This window comes from Lepisosteus oculatus, chromosome 1, assembly GCF_040954835.1.
Source record: "Lepisosteus oculatus isolate fLepOcu1 chromosome 1, fLepOcu1.hap2, whole genome shotgun sequence".
NCBI lineage: Eukaryota > Metazoa > Chordata > Actinopteri > Semionotiformes > Lepisosteidae > Lepisosteus > Lepisosteus oculatus.
This window is the reverse complement of record NC_090696.1, coordinates 49,624,594-49,646,617: the sequence shown is the minus strand read 5'-3', so window position 1 is coordinate 49,646,617 and position 22,024 is coordinate 49,624,594.

Sequence of the window (22,024 nt, the reverse complement as noted above, 5' to 3'; positions counted from 1 at the left end):
AAAAAAAGTAGATAAAAAATGAAAAACTGGTGAGAGGAGCCAGCATTCCCTCTCGTCCGGAACCGGAATGACTCAAATGAATTATACCTAATGCACATACAGTAGCTGGTAGTAGTAGCTAAAACTAAAGTATTACAACTTGTTCATAACTATTTTCTGCATCAATGTCTTTAACTATAGCCTTTAGCTATATCTGTTGTAAAGGATAATTAAATACCAGTCGGAACAGTGCTTTGGTAGCTCAGTGGTAGAATTCTGCATTATCATGTGATAGGGTCTGAATTTGATTCCAGCCAAAACCCAAGTTAACATTTCAACATATTGTCACTTGGGCATAATAAAGACTTCCTTTCACATTAAAATAATATGTAAACTATAATAACATTATCATAGTTTTATATAACACAGTCAAGTGTTAAAATAAGATTTATAATAAAGTAATAATACGAATGAGCCTGCAGACCAGCAATCTCCAGGGTACTCGGAAAGAACAAGGGATTTTAAAGATGTCCTTAAACAGACATTAATTTTAAGTACAATTTTTAATGTTACTATCTATATTTTTAAATTATAATTTTTATACTTTTTGCTGCCCTTTTTTCTTCTTAGTAGTTGATATAATTTTATTTTTTATACGTGGAACCTGTGTGTGGCTTTTATTTTCACTCTCCATCTTCAGTACATATTCACAATAGTCACTGGTGCAGTTTTAGCTTAGGAACTTCATTTCCCATGATCAACTCAGGACAACTTCCTGGAACCGTCTACACCTCCTGCTTACTAATGCACCTTACTTTAAGGCAAGTTAAAAATGCATTCAAATAATTCAAATTACTACTCAAAAGTTTTTTGTTAAATAAATAAGTTAAATAAAAAGATTAACTATGTCTAATATATTTTTATAATAAATAAATGTTTTCTATAATAATTAAATCTAAATAATATGTTTACTATACAGACATTTTTATTATTTTTACATATCACAGTATGGCAAATATTCACTTTACACAACCTCTTAGCCCCAAAGTGGGATTAACTATCCAGCTATTGCAAAGGCTGCAGTGTCACAGAGATGAGTACATTTGCAAGATATCAGCAATAACTGTCACTTTTAAATATTTTTCTTGCATTACTTTAGTTTAAAAAAAAAACAATTCTGGGGCCAATGATATTCAAAAGATTAAATCTAAAGATAATTTTAAAGATACATTTAATCAAATAGTGGCATCATAATTATAGAAAATACATTCCATATATAATAATATAGCAAAATCACAGAGTGACGCCATACCATGAAAAATGAAATGCGCTGTATCTAAGAAATTAAATGCAGTGGGTGTCATTATTCATAGTGCAGGAAAAAAATCCATGTGCAGGGGTGGCACCTTTATGGTGCTGCCCTTGAGTATTCAGTTCTTGGTGTGCCATCTGTGTGGAGTTTGCATGTTCTGTCCAGGATTGTATGGCTTTCCTCCCACAATCCAAAAACATCCCTGTTTCTTTCCACAAATATGGATGGACTGTTGAATTATAATCATAAAAACATTCCAAATAAAATGCTATATAGAAGATAATGGCTTCAAATGTTGTTTACTTGACACCTACAAATATTTTCAAATATTACTGAAGGCTGTATGTGTATGGTAATATTTCCAAATTTGTTGTACAAATGTGTTATGAACTACTGTATAGTTCTGTTTGTTAACTTAGTACATAGTGCCTTTTTAAATGTGTGGCTTGAGAGCTGGGTTGAAATTTTAATGTTCTTTGAATTGCCTAGTTATTTAAAAAAGATTAACTCATTAGAATCATAATCAATTAAAAAAAATTGGCCCATCTATAAATTATTATGACAGATGCTAACTAAAGCCTTTTTTAACAAAATATAATGGTTTTGCTCCCTAATGCTCATGCTAATGCTCCCTTTGTAATGCTGAAACACCAACTCTTGTGGTTTTTTGGAGAGAGTTTTATTTTACTGTTCACAAAAACACACAAAAAACCTAATGTAGCTAACCAGATTAGTAATCTCACTTTGTCCCCTGGACCTTATTGAATCTTTACACCCTCAGCATAATCAACACACATCACCTTCAGTGCATACTGATCACATATGCAGGTGTGAAATAAAATGGGGTACATAATGTCTGTTTTTTAAAAAAATCATGTTTGTTTTAAATTTTGTGTCTGTTGTAACTGTTAATACAATGGTGAATACAATTGCAATTCTACTGTTTATCGCCTAATATTTGCATGTAAAACATATGAATAATTGGTAGGGTAGAAACTGTTACTTACAGCATTTTCACATTGAAAAGAACTGTGCTGTGTTGATGTTATGGGTTTTATAATAAATAAGCATTATTACTTCATCAGCATCATTACTTCATCGTTTGGCTTTCCCTCAAAGACTATATTCAGAGGACAGCAACACAGAGCACAAAGGAAGAACTCATCATAACAATTAACAGGTTCTGGGAGGAGGAGATGACTGAACAAAGTTGTAATAATTTTATTAACAGACGTTTTCATGTTCTCATTAATATTTTAGAATGCACTGGGGGAAATACAGGAATGTAATTTCACAAATGTATTTGTTCTGTCTTAAAAATCAGGATGGAAAGCAATAAAACAATATAACTTAACAGAGGAGTGCTATGTTAATTAAAAAAATATAATAAATAATAAGAATACAAAACTGTCTCTCAATAATGTCAAATGTTTTACGTATGTACAGATGCAGCCATTCAAACTTTGCGGTACAAACCCATACTGCACGTAACTACCTACAAGCCACCGCAGCATACCGTGGTACATGATTGGCTGGCAAAAATGACCGACAGGGGCACTCGTGGTGTGTTGGTCGGTAGTGAAAAGATTTAATCATTTAATCTCTTTACTGTGCACATTTTAATCTGCTGACTATTGAATATCTATAGGGAATTTTCTATTGATATGTGTACAGTTGTTTCAGTGCTTGATCTGTCACTGCGTTTGTGGTGTGATGGCTTAAGTGACTGAGGGTGGGTGTTTAAATCCAGCTATTGCCATGAGTTTTCTTGAAACAAATAAACATTTCTTTGAAAAACTAAGATTGCAAATTTCTAAATATTTCTAAATATCACAATATGTTCGAAGCTAAGTCATTTATTAATAACAATGAAATAATTTCAACCTGCTACTGATATTATTACTGACAATAAATATCATCGACACTATATTGAATTTGTTGGTCTTTCTAAATATCACAAAACATTCAACGTTAAGTGATTACCATTTTCCATGAATACAGTAAAAGAAACTCATACTTTTCAGAATGTATCTATTTCAGCAATAAGTCATCCTGGATACAGTCACAGTTAACAGGTGTTTTAACTGTGACTATATCCACGATATAGCACAGGCCTCGAGTGCCTTATTGCTTTTATAGTCCCCAAATCTGTGAGTGCTGTATAGAATGTATTTTACATCATACATTTACAACATGTGTCTATGCAACACTGAAACACAGCCAAAAGTACCATTAGCTAGCAAAAAGGACATTAGCTAACTAACTATTTAAGCAATAAGTCACGAGAGGCCGTGCTATATCGCAGATATAGTCACAGTTGTAGGCATCCTCTTACGAGGCACCAATAAATGTAGGGGTTTTGTGTATTTACTGGGACAATTATTGATTGTAGCAGTAAGTCACAAAATGATTCTTTGATGGCTATTAGAAAACCGACCTTGCGGGATAACTCAACAATGCACACACACGGATACTAATACCCGACAATACATTTATTAATACATAAAATGTGCATATAAACACAACAGATCTTATAATAATAATAATAATGATGATGATAATAATAATAATAATAATAATAATAATAATAATAATAATAATAATAATAATAATAATAATAATAATTGCTTACACTTCTATAGCGCTTTTCTGGACACTCCATTCAAAGCGCTTTACAGGTAACGGGGACTCCCCTCCACCACCACCAATGTGCAGCATCCACCTGGATGATGCGACGGCAGCCATAGTGCGCCAGAACGCTCACCACACATCAGCTATCAGTGGGGAGGAGAGCAGAGTAATGAAGCCAATTCATAGATGGGGATTATTAGGAGGCCATGATTGGTAGGAGCCAATGGGAAATTTGGCCAGGACGCCGGGGTTATACCCCTACTCTTTTTGAGAGACACCCTGGGATTTTTAACAACCACAGAGAGTCAGGACCTCAGTTTTACGTCTCATCCGAAGGAAGACGCTTATTTACAGTATAGTTTCCCCATCACTATACTGGGGCATTAGGACCCACATGGACCACGGGGTGAGTGCCCCCTGCTGGCCCCACCAACACCTCTTCCAGCACTTCCTTATAGTGAGGGTTAGCAGAATACAAAAGGTATATTCAATCACGAAGAGTTACAAACCAAGAGGGACATACATTCAGTATACCATTCATTTAGACCATTTCGTAAATGAACTTGGATTACAACTTCTACACTAGATACTCAAAAGCAAGTACATCACTCATAGGAATTAAATTGATATCAACTGGAGTGGAGGTAACAATTGAATTCTCTAGCTGTAATGCAGAATGTTGAATACTCATCCAATCTGTGCAGATTCAGATCTCCCGCAGATACAAAGGAACAGTGGCAGGCTGTTGCTGTGTCCAATCAGAGTTCTCTGGCCCGGTGCCAGCCTGTCCTGTTGCAGCTAAGGTGGGAAAGAGGGAGGGAGAGATTTCTGTTGCAGCATGCTAGCAGTGAGCTCTCTGAAGACCGGCTAGTTAGTGTTGAACTAGCAGAGTTTGTGCACATGGAAAGTGACTGCGGGTCCAAGCAGGTCACTCTTGAGACGGGAAGAAGACCGGTTCTTTCCTGATGTAGCGCTAGTCCTGAATACTGATATTCAGTTGTCCACTGTAGTTCACTTATTGTCCAGGTGAGCATTCGCGGTGGGTTCACGAGGCTTGCTGCTGGGCTAAACTCGGGTGGATCCTTTGGTTACCTCCTTTCTCGACTTAGAACAAAGTAAAGTCCTGGCACTTCGACACACTGGCTGTTACATGATTGTCCGAGATGAGTCTGAGAAGGTCCTGGAGGAGCACTGGAGGAGCCCTGTGCGGCCTTTTTTACCTGGAGGAACTAAGGTCGTTCATTGGTTGAAAGTTCCGTGGGCATTTGAGACCCACGTGGGGTTACCCTGCCCTACCATTTACTGATTGGCTTATCAAGGTGGAAGATGAGTAACAATGCACTCTGACATTAAAGTTGTAAACCTTGGGATGAGACTCTACCTTGGAATCTCCCAGACAGTAAGGCGCCAGAGATGACCATTTATTAGGGTGGCTGGAAGGGTTTTTATTTTTTAAATACATTTAAAAAAATGTCATCTATACAAAAAAGTTGTATTTAATACCACTCAATAGTTATATTAATAGAGATAAGCTCTCTATTAAAGCTCAGATCAAAGATCAAACACAGATCAAACAGCAATATCACACACACTGGAACTGATCTCTGATCTGTGATGTGGTTGAGTGTGAATTGTGGTACTCTAGCGGGCTAGCCGGTACCGGTCTGTATGGTTAGGGGTTGGCTGGCTGTGTTGAAAAATAAATAGAACCGATTTAACAACTCTGTAGTTTTTGTTAACACAACTTTATCAGTGAAAAGACCAAGGCCCCTTTTCCTCCCCCCTACATTCTCAGAGTAGAATAGGACCTTCCCCCCATGGACAGACAGACAAATGTTTTCACTGCCTATTATTTGACTAGCTGTTCAGAGGGAAAGGTGGTGACATCACCACACTAGCAAAAATGGGTGATCTTTCTTCCTCGTGATCAGCTTAGAGTGTTTGTGTATGCTGCACATTTTTTTCTTCTTAATTAAGCGTTTAAAATACATGAATTTCATAAAGACAACACAAGTTTCAAACAGAAAAAATCATATTCTGTTCTCTTCCTGGTATGTAGAATAGATCAACAGGTATTTTTTTCCCAATTGCTTTTTTCCCCTGTATTTATCATATTGACTATGAAGAAAGATGTGAAGACGGGGGTTTGAATTTAATCCTTTCTGTATGAGGTTTAGACTTCTAAGTCACAAGCTGGGGTTTATGGCAGGAAAGGGGGTTAACTGATAAGGATTGCAGATGCAAGCTAGGAAACCCCCTGGGTGTAATCTTAAACTGACCATTTGTCCAGAACATCGTAAACTGGCCAAATACCATGAACCCCCTCTTTACCATCAGACCGAGTGACGTCAGAAACGGAGAAGAAGACACTATATAAACCAAAAGTTTGTAACAGTACGGGGAACAATACTTCGGTTTTGTTGTTTCTTGCGGGAAACAAGACTTCGGCTTTATTGTTCCTTGCATGCAATAAACTCATCTGTTTTACTTCATCTCGGGATCAAGAACCTTATTTCTTCTGTTACAACAGCTAGCTAAGGTCCTCCTAATGTTTTGTGATATTTAGAAAGACCAACAAATTCAATATAGTGTTGATGATATTTATTGTCAGTAATAATATCAGTAGCAGTTTGAAATTATTCATTGTTATTAATAAATGACTTAGCTTCGAACATGTTGTGATACTTAGAAATATTTAGAAATTTGCAATCTTAGTTTTTCAAAGAAATGTTTATTTGTTAAAAGAAATCTCATGGCAATAGCTGGATTTGAACATTCGCCCTCAGCCTTATAAGTCAGTCACTTAAGCAATCACACCACAAATGCAGTGACGTATCAAGCACTGAAAAAACTGTACACATATCAATAGAAAGTTTTAAATACTGTTTGTGCTACAGTACATTAATATAATCACATCGTTATTAATTTCTTTAGATATGCGATTAAATACTATATACCCTATTAATCTAATTCTAAAAGTATGCTTTTGTTTACTCTGATAATGAGCGTATTCGCAAAAAAGGTTAAAACTATCACTTTTCTCACAAAGTATATAAATGTACAGTAATATGGTCACAAGCAGCACGTAAAAATGTTTCTGAAATAACCACATGTAAGACTTTGATGCTTAAAATATTTAGGGAGAAATAGAATACCGGTGTGTATTTTTTCTTTAAACTACCAATACCACCTATATACAGTTTACATAATATGTATATGTTCCTAAATTAATATAGTTTATTAGCATGTGAAATGCATGGTGAATCAGAGATTCTTTGTATGATTGGAAACTTATACGTGATAAGATCAACTAAATGTTGTGGTGTTACCTTTTGTCAATGAAAAAATAAAGTCCTAGGTCATTCAATATAAATACTATTAGTAATATCTTTGGTAAAGACTTTGATGCATAAAATATTTCTGCATAATTAAAATATTTATGATAAAGTTGGTAGGTTGTGTACTTTTGTCTAACTGAGCAATCTTTCTTTCATAAATTGTACCAACTTTTCAATGTATAATGATTAATATGCTGTAATACACAGTTTAAATTTAAAAGTCTAAAGAGCATACAACTTAAATTCTTAATTGAATAAAGATTGTCCCTCAGCAGTGATTGGGATTCGAAACAGGCTGTTTTCTGGTGACAGTTTAAATGCTGTACATGAGAGGTTGAGCTTTATTAGCTCTACCTGGTGGTTTTACAAGGTGATTCCGGATACTATTAACATAATCGAATTTGCATACGCTAGAACGTAGTGTAACACGAAGTGACTCGTTCAGATGTTTTTTGATGTGACGCCCACCGCATTGTACCGCTCATTTTGAATGTCTGTATCTTTAAATGTCCAATAATCCTGTAGTAAATATTGTGTAAAATATACTGTATATAGTATAAACAGTATAGCATATATACTGTATTTATGTACTGGAAATGTCTGGAAATGTTGTGATAATTGTATACTGTATGCTTTTGGCAACACATTTGTTTTCAAAAACAAATAAATTCTCACGTTTGCAGCCGTAGGCACATCATCTTGTTTATATTACAAGCTTAATTTAAAATATCAGTTGCTTAGCTAGCTTAGAAAAAGGTAGCAAAAAACATTTATAAATATTTTGGATTATAATTATAAAAATATATTATACATGGTGGATTTTAATTATTTAAAAGCAAATATACATGTAAAAATATCACTTGTAATTTCTGTTTAGGGACATCTTTAAATTCCATTACTCTCTGTGAGCATCCTGTAGATTCTTGGTCTGTTGGTCAAGATGACCATTGGAACTGCTTTTCTTTACTCTCAGTATTCAAATGTTGATTAAAATTCAAATGAAAATTAAATTAATGAATGTGGCATTTGCTACCCCATAAATGACATTTACTCCTACCCACAACACCAAGACCACCCACCTAGTTTAAAATATAAATAAAATGATGATACCTCCAACATACTACAAGGCAAGAAACAATAAGCAGTGAAACTGAATTTAGACATTTTTAAGTCTGATGTCAATTTCACGGGCTTTAGGGGTTAAATAATTTATTCCCTATCTACATACACTTTTATTGGTAAAGTTTTTTTTCTGACATTTTGTGTTTTTACTGGCTTTTGCTACTTGCCAGCTGTCATATAAAAAGGACTGCAACAAATGCCATTAGCAGCATGTGCCTTTTTGGGCAGTGAAGAGTGTTTTCACAAAAAATCAAATGATCCATAACATATTATGCTGTCATTTGAAAACAGCATCATGAGTGAAATATTTTTCGTTCTTTGTTCCCTGAGGCTCAATCTAACATTTCCACATTGTGATCAGAAAAATTATTAGGATTAAATATATATATATTATTAATTGACAAAGCAGTTTATTCCTAGAATACTAATGTTGCTTCCCTTTTATTTTACAAATATTGTGTTGCATTACTATTTAGTTTACAATGCTTTATGTAAACTGTACTTTTGCTCATGCTGCTTCCAGTTACAAGTCAAGAGAAGGAAGTCAATAGCAGTTTTCATTAAATTAATTGTAGACCTATATTAAAATGCTCAAAATTGTATCTACCAAAAATAATTGAATTATTTGTTCCTTTTTTCTCTTGCAGAAGGGATAGCTGTTACATTCTCTGAATAAATTATTGCATTTTTCCTTTAATATATTAGCCATATTGATTGAAAATATAATTCCTACAGAAAACAGTAAATGCCAGTAAATGGATAAAAGCAAAGGGGTTAGAAGAAAGAATATAAAGGATCATGTTTACATATAATTTTTCAGATCATTGCATTTTGCCATATGTTAGATGAGCAGTGGCAATGCCAACATGTACCATATGGCCTTTTTTATACCTAATGAACATTTTGGAATTCTACCAACAACAAACACTTCAATACCTTTATGTATTTACTGAATTATTATTATTATTATTATTATTAATAATAATAATAATAATAATAATAATAATAATAATAATAATAATTACAACATTAATAATTATACTTTGAAAAACATTTATGAGGATTTGGTGATAGATAATAAAATAATGAAAAATAATACAAATAAAACATTTTAAAGTGAATATTTCTAATAAAAACACTAAAATGAACATTTTAATGTGTTTAAAAGAATGTCAAAAACAAAAAAAAGCAAAATAAAAAAAAATGTTGATTGAATAAATATGGGTTTGTTATTGAATGTTTGAAGTACTACTTGACTGTGGAGCTTACAGATACAGCTGTATTTATTTTGAATACAACATGTGAACCACTAAAGTAATTTAACTAACTGTATGACTTCTAAATTAATTCAGGTTAGGTACATAATAGGAGATAAATACTTATACAATAAACATATTTTAGTTTTAGTTTTTTCTTTCCTATTGTTGCTACATAGAACAAGTTTGAGAAGAAGAATGATCATTTTCACCAGTTTTCCTGAGGAAACATAAATTACAATTATTTAATATTATTCATTACTAGAGTGAAGTACAAATAAATGAATGCATTGCCTTAATGAAATCACCTTTCACTATCAGTCCTTGGGTGAATCCAGTAGATACCAAAATAAATGACAATTATTTTGAACTTGACAGATCATGTACAGGTCTCATGAGACAAGGGTTCAAGTGATTTTTGTGTTTGATAAGTACACAAATAAATCAACTCCCATCCAAGTGCAAAGGTCATTGAAGGTTGTGCTGCTTGTTCTATTACATGTCAGATATCTCTAGCCACCAGCGTCTCGTCTTAACATGTTCCCCAAATCAGTAATGCTCCAAGTAAAATAATCATAGTGTCTGTATTTATTTTAGAAGTTTAATTCTAAAGACATTGAAGACAAGGGGCAAGACTGACCCTGAGTATCGCACTATGAGAGAAAGGAATGTTTTTGTCCTAACTAGGCTCTCTTTATAACCAGGTACAAAGAAGTCTAGCAAAACCATAAATTGGTTCTTTCCTCATTTTATTGCATGTACTCATCCTTTGATTGAAACACGTTGGAGGACTTTCTGTCCTCCCTTTCTCCCCCTGTCAGCCACTCAGTTTGTTACTGTCAGCAGACTATATACAACTAAAAAAGTTAAACATAATCACTTTTATAAGGTCATTGATGCTTCTAGTGAACAGCTAGGTTACATAGAGGACATAGGCCTGTTAGTTATACTTTTATTACAACTTTGTTAGATATTATATTTAGCACAGTTAGATATAATTTAATGGAAAAAATCCTAATGTTTCAGTTGCCCCCAGCCTGGGTGCAGATGCTTTTAGCCTTCTTCACCCAGTGCCGCGTCTACCCCCTGGAATGAGGAAGTCTACCCATTCTCAGGAGTTGGAGGATGACAGAGGCACCTACTCCCAGATGAACTGCAGTTGCTGTGCAGGACACGCTGAGTCTATTTTGGACCTTACATAAGTGTGTTCAGCAGCCTAGCAGTATTATTCAGTTGATGAACAATTACTTTAGCCGTTTTCAGATTTTCCTCAGTATGGCTCAATAAGCACAAAACTAATTATTTTCCCCATTTTATGTTTGAATCATCCTCAGCAGCTGTCATTCCCACCTTAAGGGTTTGAAGCATATCCAGGAATGAAATGCTCTCCTATACTCAGGTCATGTAAAATGTCCATACAGAAAAGAGGGGATGGTACGTCACAAAGCAAGTCAAATATCACAAAACGGGGGGTGTCACATGACCCGAAGTAAGATGGCCGCTTGAGTTTGAGATCAGGTCCACCTTTTCTTTATTTTATTAAAAGATATCCATTTTTTTTCTATTATTAATTTCACCACTGATACATTTTTCTAATATGTCAGGGAAGCAGGAGGTGCAAGATTTTCAGTTTTTTCAAGCGCATGAGCACACAAGAGTACCTAAAAAAAGAGAACAGAAGGACAACAATTTCCACTCTGAGGAAAGCCCACCGCAACCTGTGTAGAGAAAACCGGTTCAGGGACGCCAAATAACGTAGATTATAGTGGCTCTCTGAAGGCACCAGTTCTGTAGGGTTTGGGCATTTACTGAGACAATTATTAATTGTAGCAGTAAATCACAAAGTTGATTCTTTTGGTGGCTTTAGAATCCAACCATGCGATATAACTCAAACAACGCACACACACAGGTACTAATACACGAGGATACATTTATTAATACATAGAATATGCATATAAACCTAACAGATCTTATCGAGAGGGTTATCAGAATACAAAAGATATATATTCAATCAGTTACAAAGAGTTATACATATCAAGAGGACATACGTTCAGTATATCATTCATTAAGACCGTTTCGTAAAGTGGACTTGGTTACAACTTCTACATTAGATACTCAAACAAGTACATAACTCTTAGGAATTAAATTGATATCAACTGGTTGGGATAACAATTGAATTCTCGAGCTGTAATGCATTGAAGTTGAATACTCATCCAATCTTTGGGGATTCAGATCTCCTGCGGGCACAAAGAAACAGTTGCAGGCTGTTGCTGTCCAATCCGCGCTCTCTGGCTCGGTGCCAGGCTGTGATGTGCGGCTTGCGACGGTGCGCTGCTGATGCTCACTGTTGGCATTAACTAGCAAAGTTTGTGCACAGGAGAAAAGATGACTGTGGGTCCCAGCAAGTCAGGAAGAGGACCAGTTCGGTTATGATGAAGAGCTAGTTCTGAATAGTGATTCAGCTGTCCACAGTTCCGACCAGTTCACGAGGCCTGCTGCTGGTTACTCTCTGGCAACCTCCACTCTAGACTCTTAGAACAAAGGAAAGTTCTGGCACTCGGACACACTGGCCGTTCCGTGGTTGTCCGGGCTGAGTCTCAGGATGGTCAGGAGGCGCGCTGCGAGAATGTCCTGCCCTTGGGAGCCTTCTGCTCCTGGGCCGTCCTGCCCTGGAATTCTCCTTTGAATTCTGTTGAATCTGAATCTGAATCTGAATCTCAGTCTTGTCTGAATCTCAATCTTGTCGAATCTCTCAGGCTCTCTGTGTTGCCTGTTTTTACCTGGAGGAACTTCAGCTCATTGATTGGCTGAAAGTTCCATGGGCATCAGAGTCCCACGTGGGTTACTCGGCCCTACCAGTCCCTGATTGGTTGATCAAGGTGAGATATGAGTCACTTAGTCCTGACACTTAGTAATGCAGTCCAGATGTCCAACTCGCACTCCCTAGACAGATAGGCACCAATGGATGACCATTGATCATGATAGCCAGGCTTAGCTAAGTGCATCCCCCTTTGGGAGCTGTCCTTGGACCTTAAATCACCTTGCATGAATGGTTTCTCTGTGGCTGTACCACAGAGATGAACAGAGAAATGAGGCCTAATTTGGGAAAGCTCAGAAACACTTAATTCTGTCTTATTATTAAGCCTCGCCGCTACATATCCCCCCTTTTTGAAGGCCACGAGGTCCCGAGGCATTGTTGCCTTCAAAACAAAACAGAGTTAAGTGATGTCCCTTGCCATTAGAACATTAACCTTAAATGTCCACATTACTCCTCGAGAATTCATACCGGAACCAGCATTGGGTACAAACAGGATGAATAACATCTGGAGTATGTATAAACACGGTAGGAGACATTATCTCAGTCTAGGAATTACACATCAGGAAGTTCACTGTCAATATCTGATACCTCTGTGGTAGATATTTGGGGAGAAGTCACTTCCTTTCTTTTGACATGCTACCTTTGACTCATTCATGCTACCCAGAGTACATCTTGATGTGAGAGTACATCATTCAGAGTACACTGTCAGTCATGATCCAGCTACCTGGCAGTAGTGTTACAATAACAACAGTTCCTGTTCCCAGCCCCCGATAAACCACAACACCTGTGTTGGGTATCTGCTAGGGTGGTTTGGAGGTTTGTTCCATTAAAGCAAACTAACTACCTGTACCTCTTCAGGGCTTACTGTTTCTTGGATTTCTATCCAATTGAATAGTGTGGCACCTGAAGGCATCTTAGACCTCAAGTTTGGTCTTATATTGTCTGGTTCCAGACCGTACAGTATTAAGTTCAAGAACACTGTGACCTCTTCGGGAACTTGCAGGAAAACTGTTTGATTAGGTAGCTGCATTGCGGTAGCTGTATCATGCCTGTCACAAGTCATGGTGACAGTTAAATGTGGTGTGCTTACCAGCCATTTACTTCCCACCTGCTCTTCATGGGGTTCATTAACCTCCCTCTGCTCATTAGTAGCTTTACCCCCTTCATTGGTGAATCGTTTAGACACAGCCAATGGATAGCTTTGGTAGCCATACCCATCTCAAGATTTGGAACCGAATTCAATCTTGGATTGCCTTCTGGGTGAGCTATGAGCGATGGGGTTAATGTCACATGCTCCTCTACTGAGAAGAGTGGAATCAAGTGGGTTGGGATTTGTGCCGTGGTTAGACTGGCTACAGTGGCACTAAACTCCCTTAACAGGTCTTGTGTCAACATTCTGGCCTGTTGCACACAAGCATAAACCCACTGTATAACACCAACAATCATGTCCACTGGTTGGGGAATAAGATTTAACCCTGTTGCATAGGAAATTGCCTGTAGGGTTTTCCCTAAGCTTTCCAACTTTTGCTGCTGTCGATACAGTCTGTCACTACCCTCTGGCATCTCTGACCCCTGCCTTCTTGGGGCAGTCAGGGTGAGAGTGCCAGTAGCACACAAACCTACCAGAAATAGCAAATGCACAACAGTGGTGGCAGCAATCAGTCCTCCCAAAAGTCTTTTCTGCTGGCTGATCCCAGTCATCTCCTTCTGAGTGACTGTTGCCTTTCTAAGCTGGCGCAGCATGTACATGGTGTCTTTCTCAGTATGCCCTGTGGCATCTTGGGCACCAACATCCTGGAAATCTGGGGAGATCTGACGCAGCGGCTGATGCTGCTCCTCCTTTTCCAGGGCATCTGCTTTTTCGATTTGTTCATGCCTGTGCTCTAGGAACCCTGCAGGGGGCGGTGCAGCGGTGGAGCATGCCTGACCCTCGGCTGAGTGGTCATCTGGAGCACCTGAGTGATCTGGGATTGTTACCCGATTCTCACTGTTCAGGTCCACCCTGCACACTTCCTGATTGAGGAATCCCTCTATCGGCATGTTTACAATCGTTCGCTGGGCGTGGGTGTAGGACACCTGCTCGCTCCCCCCTTCCCTCGCTAGGGGTTCAGGGAGCTGCCCCAGCACTGGGATAGCTAGTTCACTGTCTTTGAACTCACTATCACTCACCAGGCCCATGTCAGTGCAGGCGGGGATTCTGACACCTCTCTTTGCGATGTCCTGCACTGGCAGGCGGGTGACTTTACCATCCAGCTCCAGTCTGGCTGAACCACTGTTGGTCAGACTCAGACTGACAAACTGAGCTGGTGGCTGTAAGAAAACCAGCTCGGCTTTCATTCCCTGTCCCTTCTGGGGGACTGGGTGTGTAGGCAACCCTGCCGTTGAGGCAGGAACAATCAGGTCAGTCTCACTCACTACCTGGTAGTTGTGAGAAATAATATTACCTGACTGCAGGTTCCCTGGGTCAAAGCAGAGGGAATCGGCATCTGGGAACAGGTGTGTCCACAGCGCAGTAGTCTCAGCGTCCAGCTGGACCTCCTGTCTAACCTGTGAATGTTGCACCAGGGGCACCTGGCGGTGGCCCTGCGACAGCTGCTCAAGCAGATCCTCACTAATAGAGGACCTCTCAGGGCTAAGGGTGAGGGCTACATCACCAACCTGCTCTCCTGCCATCTGGATCCCTTCCACCACTGCAGGGTGGTGGTCCTGACCCCTCTTGGGTGCCAGGGTGTACAGGGAAAGCTCCTTTTCATCGCCAGGTGGGGAGATCTGCTCCTCTTTAGGGACGTAAAAGGTGTGTGCTTTACCTGGTGGATCAGGCGGCTGCTTGGAGCACCGCTTCTGTGGCAGGGAGGCTGTTGGGACCTCAGCCGGGACACGACTTCCCTGTATATCTGGGGAACAAGGAAATATTTTTATTTCTTGTCCAGAGGGAACAGAAGGAATCTCCGCATAGGCTTCTGTGTTCGGTGGGCACTGTGTGAGCACAGTCGGCCTCTTGGCCCCCCTTTCCTTCTGTACAGAAGGCTTAGGAGCCTTGACCTGTTTCCACACTTTGCCTTTCTGGTGATCCACCAAAGGTTCCTCTCTGAGTCGCATGCCCTTTTCTTTTTCTACCCGTTTGAGCTTGCCGTGTGACATCAAACACCTTTCAACCTCAGTGTCAATCAGTGTCTCACTGGGTAAGACATCTCCCATGGCAGCCTTGAAGTAAAAGCTTCTTGCTTTTCCTCTGCGTTTTACTGCCTGCTCTGTGACTTCAGGGGTGGAGTCAGCACTCACTTGGGAGTGGCTGACCTTATCCAGGCAGGAACCATTCCGCTCAATCAGATAGACTGAGGGAGGGAGAGGGGGCGGGTCTCCGCCTCCTCCAGTGGAGAGTATCAGCTCATTCACGCTTCCGGCAGCCTTGGGGAACGGTTGTCCCTGTCCTAATAAAGCTTGTTCAAGCCTGGCCAGGCGGGCGGCTACTGAATCCTTTTGTTCAGTTTTATCTAGCCCTTTCCCTCCCCCGGTGTTCTCATGGCACTTAGGACGCTGGGTGCGGTCCTGTGTGAGTGCTTTGGAACAGGGCTTAGCCAGCTCAGGAGCCTGTGCTCCTTCGAGCAGGAGGGAGTTAACCCTGCTGGCTCTGACGGCGAACGCAGTCGCTTTAGCAACTTTTTGCTCAGAGCGACTTTGGACATCATACTCCCAGGCTTTCTGCACGAATCTCTTGATATCAGTCATTTTCATGGTCTGTGCATCTGTATGCATTAAGATCATCTTTCTGACTGACGGGTGGAGATTCGCAATGAATAAACCCTTGAAATGTGTGTTCTCTTCGCAACCCTCATCATTTCGCCCTGCAAAATAAGTTCGTCTAAGTCTCTCGTAATATTCGCGAGGGGACTCTGCTCTCTCGTGCTTAATGTTAAGAGCGGCGGCTATCGCAGCAGTCGGGTCAATAAACGCACTGTATTCTTCGATAAGTGCTTGACACAGCTCCTCAAAATCATTACAGACTTCTTTCATCTGCCTAGCCATCCACTCATGTACAGCTCTGCTGGTAGTTTTTCTAACCAGAAACACTTTCTCCTGTTCTGTGGCGTTTGGCAGGTACTGCAGGTTATACCTGAGGTCTTGAATATAACTCTCGATATTATTCTCTGACACTGCGGGGTCAAATCTCTCTATGTCCTTCGCTAGCTCTCTCAGAGAATGGAGATCTATTCTCCTAGCTTCTCCGCTGACGGAGATATGGAAGAGATCGTGGTCAGACCTGTCGCTGCTAGAGAGAGTGCTTAATAGCGACTCGAATTCAGACCTTTTTGCAACCATCGTTAGACTTAAAGAGTATTACGTTTAAGTACGAAATCACAGTTTTACCACAGAAAACCACAAGATCAAGTATGCAATCAACCCGGTAGATCGCAAAAGATCACAAAACAATCAAGCACTGCTTAAAGAGCAAGGGGAACTTTTTTTCTTTCGGCTTTCAGCACACTGTATTGTCGTGTATGAAACCCGCGGCGTTTTATATTGAATTATTCCGCTTGGTTGACTCATTTCAGTCTTGCCACGCCCACCCAGGGACGCCAAATAAATGTAGAGAAAACCGGTTCAGGGACGCCAAATAACGTAGATTATAGTGGCTCTCTGAAGGCACCAGTTCTGTAGGGTTTGGGCATTTACTGAGACAATTATTAATTGTAGCAGTAAATCACAAAGTTGATTCTTTTGGTGGCTTTAGAATCCAACCATGCGATATAACTCAAACAACGCACACACACAGGTACTAATACACGAGGATACATTTATTAATACATAGAATATGCATATAAACCTAACAGATCTTATCGAGAGGGTTATCAGAATACAAAAGATATATATTCAATCAGTTACAAAGAGTTATACATATCAAGAGGACATACGTTCAGTATATCATTCATTAAGACCGTTTCGTAAAGTGGACTTGGTTACAACTTCTACATTAGATACTCAAACAAGTACATAACTCTTAGGAATTAAATTGATATCAACTGGTTGGGATAACAATTGAATTCTCGAGCTGTAATGCATTGAAGTTGAATACTCATCCAATCTTTGGGGATTCAGATCTCCTGCGGGCACAAAGAAACAGTTGCAGGCTGTTGCTGTCCAATCCGCGCTCTCTGGCTCGGTGCCAGGCTGTGATGTGCGGCTTGCGACGGTGCGCTGCTGATGCTCACTGTTGGCATTAACTAGCAAAGTTTGTGCACAGGAGAAAAGATGACTGTGGGTCCCAGCAAGTCAGGAAGAGGACCAGTTCGGTTATGATGAAGAGCTAGTTCTGAATAGTGATTCAGCTGTCCACAGTTCCGACCAGTTCACGAGGCCTGCTGCTGGTTACTCTCTGGCAACCTCCACTCTAGACTCTTAGAACAAAGGAAAGTTCTGGCACTCGGACACACTGGCCGTTCCGTGGTTGTCCGGGCTGAGTCTCAGGATGGTCAGGAGGCGCGCTGCGAGAATGTCCTGCCCTTGGGAGCCTTCTGCTCCTGGGCCGTCCTGCCCTGGAATTCTCCTTTGAATTCTGTTGAATCTGAATCTGAATCTGAATCTCAGTCTTGTCTGAATCTCAATCTTGTCGAATCTCTCAGGCTCTCTGTGTTGCCTGTTTTTACCTGGAGGAACTTCAGCTCATTGATTGGCTGAAAGTTCCATGGGCATCAGAGTCCCACGTGGGTTACTCGGCCCTACCAGTCCCTGATTGGTTGATCAAGGTGAGATATGAGTCACTTAGTCCTGACACTTAGTAATGCAGTCCAGATGTCCAACTCGCACTCCCTAGACAGATAGGCACCAATGGATGACCATTGATCATGATAGCCAGGCTTAGCTAAGTGCATCCCCCTTTGGGAGCTGTCCTTGGACCTTAAATCACCTTGCATGAATGGTTTCTCTGTGGCTGTACCACAGAGATGAACAGAGAAATGAGGCCTAATTTGGGAAAGCTCAGAAACACTTAATTCTGTCTTATTATTAAGCCTCGCCGCTACACCTGTCACCCAAACGGACCCAGTACTCACTGAGATTAGGGCTGTCGGTTCACGTTTAGACACTATCGATACTCGACGTGACTCAATTGCTGTTTCAATCAGCTCACCGCATGGGCCCCTAACTAATTTAACATAGTGAGTTAGCTCTACTGAGGCGCGGAGGGCGGAAGCCAAAAATCAGATGTCCACTATGGAAGATGCTGTAAAAATGCATGAAAACCAGATGAATTTTTTGAAATAGCAAATTGACAAGATTCAAACTAAAATTGATAATCTGGAAAAACAAAAAATTGTGCAAAATGGTGCAAAAACATGAAAATTGTGGGCCTGCCGGAGAGCTTGGAGGGTTCTACACCGTTTGTAAATTTCCTCCAGTCAATGCTACCGAAATGGCTAGATTTTCCCTTGGAAAAAATTATAGACTTTGAACTGGCCTATAGTACACCTGGTCCTGTTTCTTGCCTTGATGACCAGCCTAGAACTGTTTTAGTGCAATTCTTCTGTTTCCCCAACAAAGTGTTAGGAGTCCCTGGTGGGAAGATACACGGATCCTGTGCAGACGCAGGCACGGGTAATAGATGAGGCAGGCAAACAAACCAAAACGAGAGGCAAGGTCGTAGTCAAAAGGCGAAAGGCAAGTCGTAATCCAGGAAGTACTCCGGTAGCAAACAGTCCGAGGCGAGAGGCGAGGTGCAAAGTCGAAAAGGCAGAAGGGGAATCCAAAATCCAGAATAAACAAGGAACGGGGAAAAACGCCAGGTAAAGCTCTCAAGAAGTAGACTCAATACCGAGCAGTGTGAAGCAGGTGAAGATAGTATAAATAGCAGTGCTCACTACACAGTGAGTGTGCGCAGGTGGTTTAACTCGTGCAGCTGCGTTTGTTAATAATCACCCGCTGCTGGGGCTGATTTGCTCGCTTACAATTTGGTCTTGACTGCCTGGTGGTCGTGACAGTACCCCCCCCTTCACTGGCGGCTCCCGACGCCCGAGACGGCCGATCAGGATAGTCCCTGTGGAAGTCTCCGATTAGCGTAGGGTCCAAAATATCCCTCTCCGGAACCCACGATCTTTCTTCAGGGCCTTAACCCTCCCAGTCAACCAGATACTGAAGGGTACCGCGGTTCCGTCTAGAGTCGAGGATCTTGTGGACTGTATATGCCTGGTGCCCCAGAATGCAATGCGGGGGTGGCGGGCAACGTTGGGGAGCCGTAAGAGGTGAGCGGTAGAAGGGTTTCAGGAGGGAGACGTGGAAAGACGGGTGGATTTTAAGGGTGGGGGGAAGTGCAAGACGGAAGGTAACTGGGGTGATCCGGGAGAGTATCCTGAAGGGGCCAATATACCTAGGCCCGAGCTTCTTGGAAGGGAGGTGTAGAGGTAGGTTCCTTGTTGATAGCCAAACAAACTGTCCTCTGCGAAAACGGGGGGCTGGTCTGCCGTGTCGGTTTGCGAATTTGGCCTGGCGCTGGGTTGACTTGGTGAGAGCTGTCCTCGCCATTCTCTAGGTCCTGCGCAGCTTGGAAATATATTGACGCACCGACGGCACAGCCGTGTCCGGAGGGATGGCAGGAATGAGAGTGGGTTGATAACCTAGTGAACAGAGGAAGGGAGAGAGACCTGTGGAGGAGGAGGTAAGAGAATTATGGGCATATTCTGCCCAGGGAAGTAGCGATGACCAGTCATCCTGCGAGTTGGAGGTGAAGGCTCTCAAAAAGGTAAGGAGGCTTTGGTTGGTCCGCTCCACCTGACCATTGGCCTCAGGATGATAACCCGAAGTCAGAGATACATGGGTCCCTAAAGCTTGGCAGAACGCCTTCCAAAAGGCCGAGACAAATTGAGGTCCCCTGTCTGAGACCACATCGTTGGGCAACCCATGTATCCGAATGACCTGTTGCACAAACAGTGATGCCATTTCCTGGGCTGTGGGCAATGCTGGGAGGGGGACGAAATGGGCTGCCTTGGAAAAACAATCAGATATCACCAAGATTACCATATGACCTTGACTGCTAGGAAGGTCCGTAATGAAGTCCACAGCTATGTGGGACCAAGGGCGGTGTGGGATCGGAAGAGGGTGAAGGAGACCGGTCTTTTTGGCACGCGGAGTCTTGATCCTGGCACAGACCGGGCACGCTCGGACGTACTCTGCAGCATCTGATCGCATGGAAGGCCACCAGAAATCTCAAGTGAGTAGGTCCAGACTGCGTCTGCACCCTGGATGGCCTGCTAACCGAGAGTCATGCCCCCATTGCAGGACAGCAGAACGCAAGTTGTCTGGTACAAAAAGCTTATCCGGGGGGCAGCACAAAGGAACTATAGCTCCCTTGAGGGCACGTCTGATCTGATCTTCAATAGAGCAGTGGATTGCCCCGAGGATTCTGTTAGATGAAACGATTGGTTCCGGTGTGTAGTCCAGATCCGGAGGATCATGGAGCCGAGAGAGAGCATCAGCCCTCCCATTCTTCGAGCCAGGCGTATAGGTGATCACAAAATTAAATCGAGAAAAGAAAAGAGACCAACGGGCCTGACGGGAATTGAGGCGTTTGGCCGACTGAATGTAGGCCAGGTTCTTATGGTCTGTGATAATGACAAAGGGGTGATGAGTCCCCTCCAACCAGTGTCTCCATTCCTCCAGGGCCAGCTTGATAGCCAAGAGTTCACGATTACCGACATCATAATTAACCTCGGGAGGGGAGAGTTTCCTCGAAAAGAAGGCACAGGGATGTGGAATGTGCTTATCCCCGTGGCGCTGGGAGAGGACTGCCCCAAGCCCATAGGCTGAGGCGTCAACCTCCACCATGAATGGCTGAGAGGGATCCGGGTGTCGTAGAAGTGGTGCCGAACTGAAGAGTTGTTTTAAGCGTAAAAAAGCCTGGTTAGCCTTTGGGTTCCATTTCCCCAAGCCTGGACGATTGCGGGTTAGTGCGATGATAGGCGCCACGATGGAGCTAAAGATCCGGATGAAACATCTATAGAAGTTGGCAAAACCTAGAAAACATTGAATTTGTTTTAAGTTACGAGGGGTTGGCCAGTCATTGATGGCCGCCACCTTAGCAGAGTCCATCTCTACACCAAATGAGGAAATGATGTAACCCAGAAAGTGAATTTTAGAGGCGTGGAAAACGCACTTCTCAAGCTTGGCGTAAAGTTTGTTGTTAATGAGTCTAGTCAGAACCTCCTGGATGTGGTGGACATGATCCCTAGGGTTGGCAGAAAAGATGAGGATATCATCCAGGTAAACCAAAACAAAATCCCCAATAATGTCCCTAAAGTTGTCATTCATGAATGACTGGAAGACAGCCGGGGCATTAACAAGACCAAAAGGCATCACCTGATATTAATAATGTCCAGGGGTGGTCATAAAGGCCTTCTTCCACTCATCCCCTTCACGTATCCTGATTAGGTTGTAAGCCCCCCGTAGATCTAATTTCGAGAAGATGGAGGCTCCCCGTACGGACTCCAAAGCGGCTGGAATTAAAGGCAGGGAGTAACGATGTTTAACCGTAATGGAGTTCAGTCCTCTGTAATCAATACACGGCCGCAAGGAGCCGTCC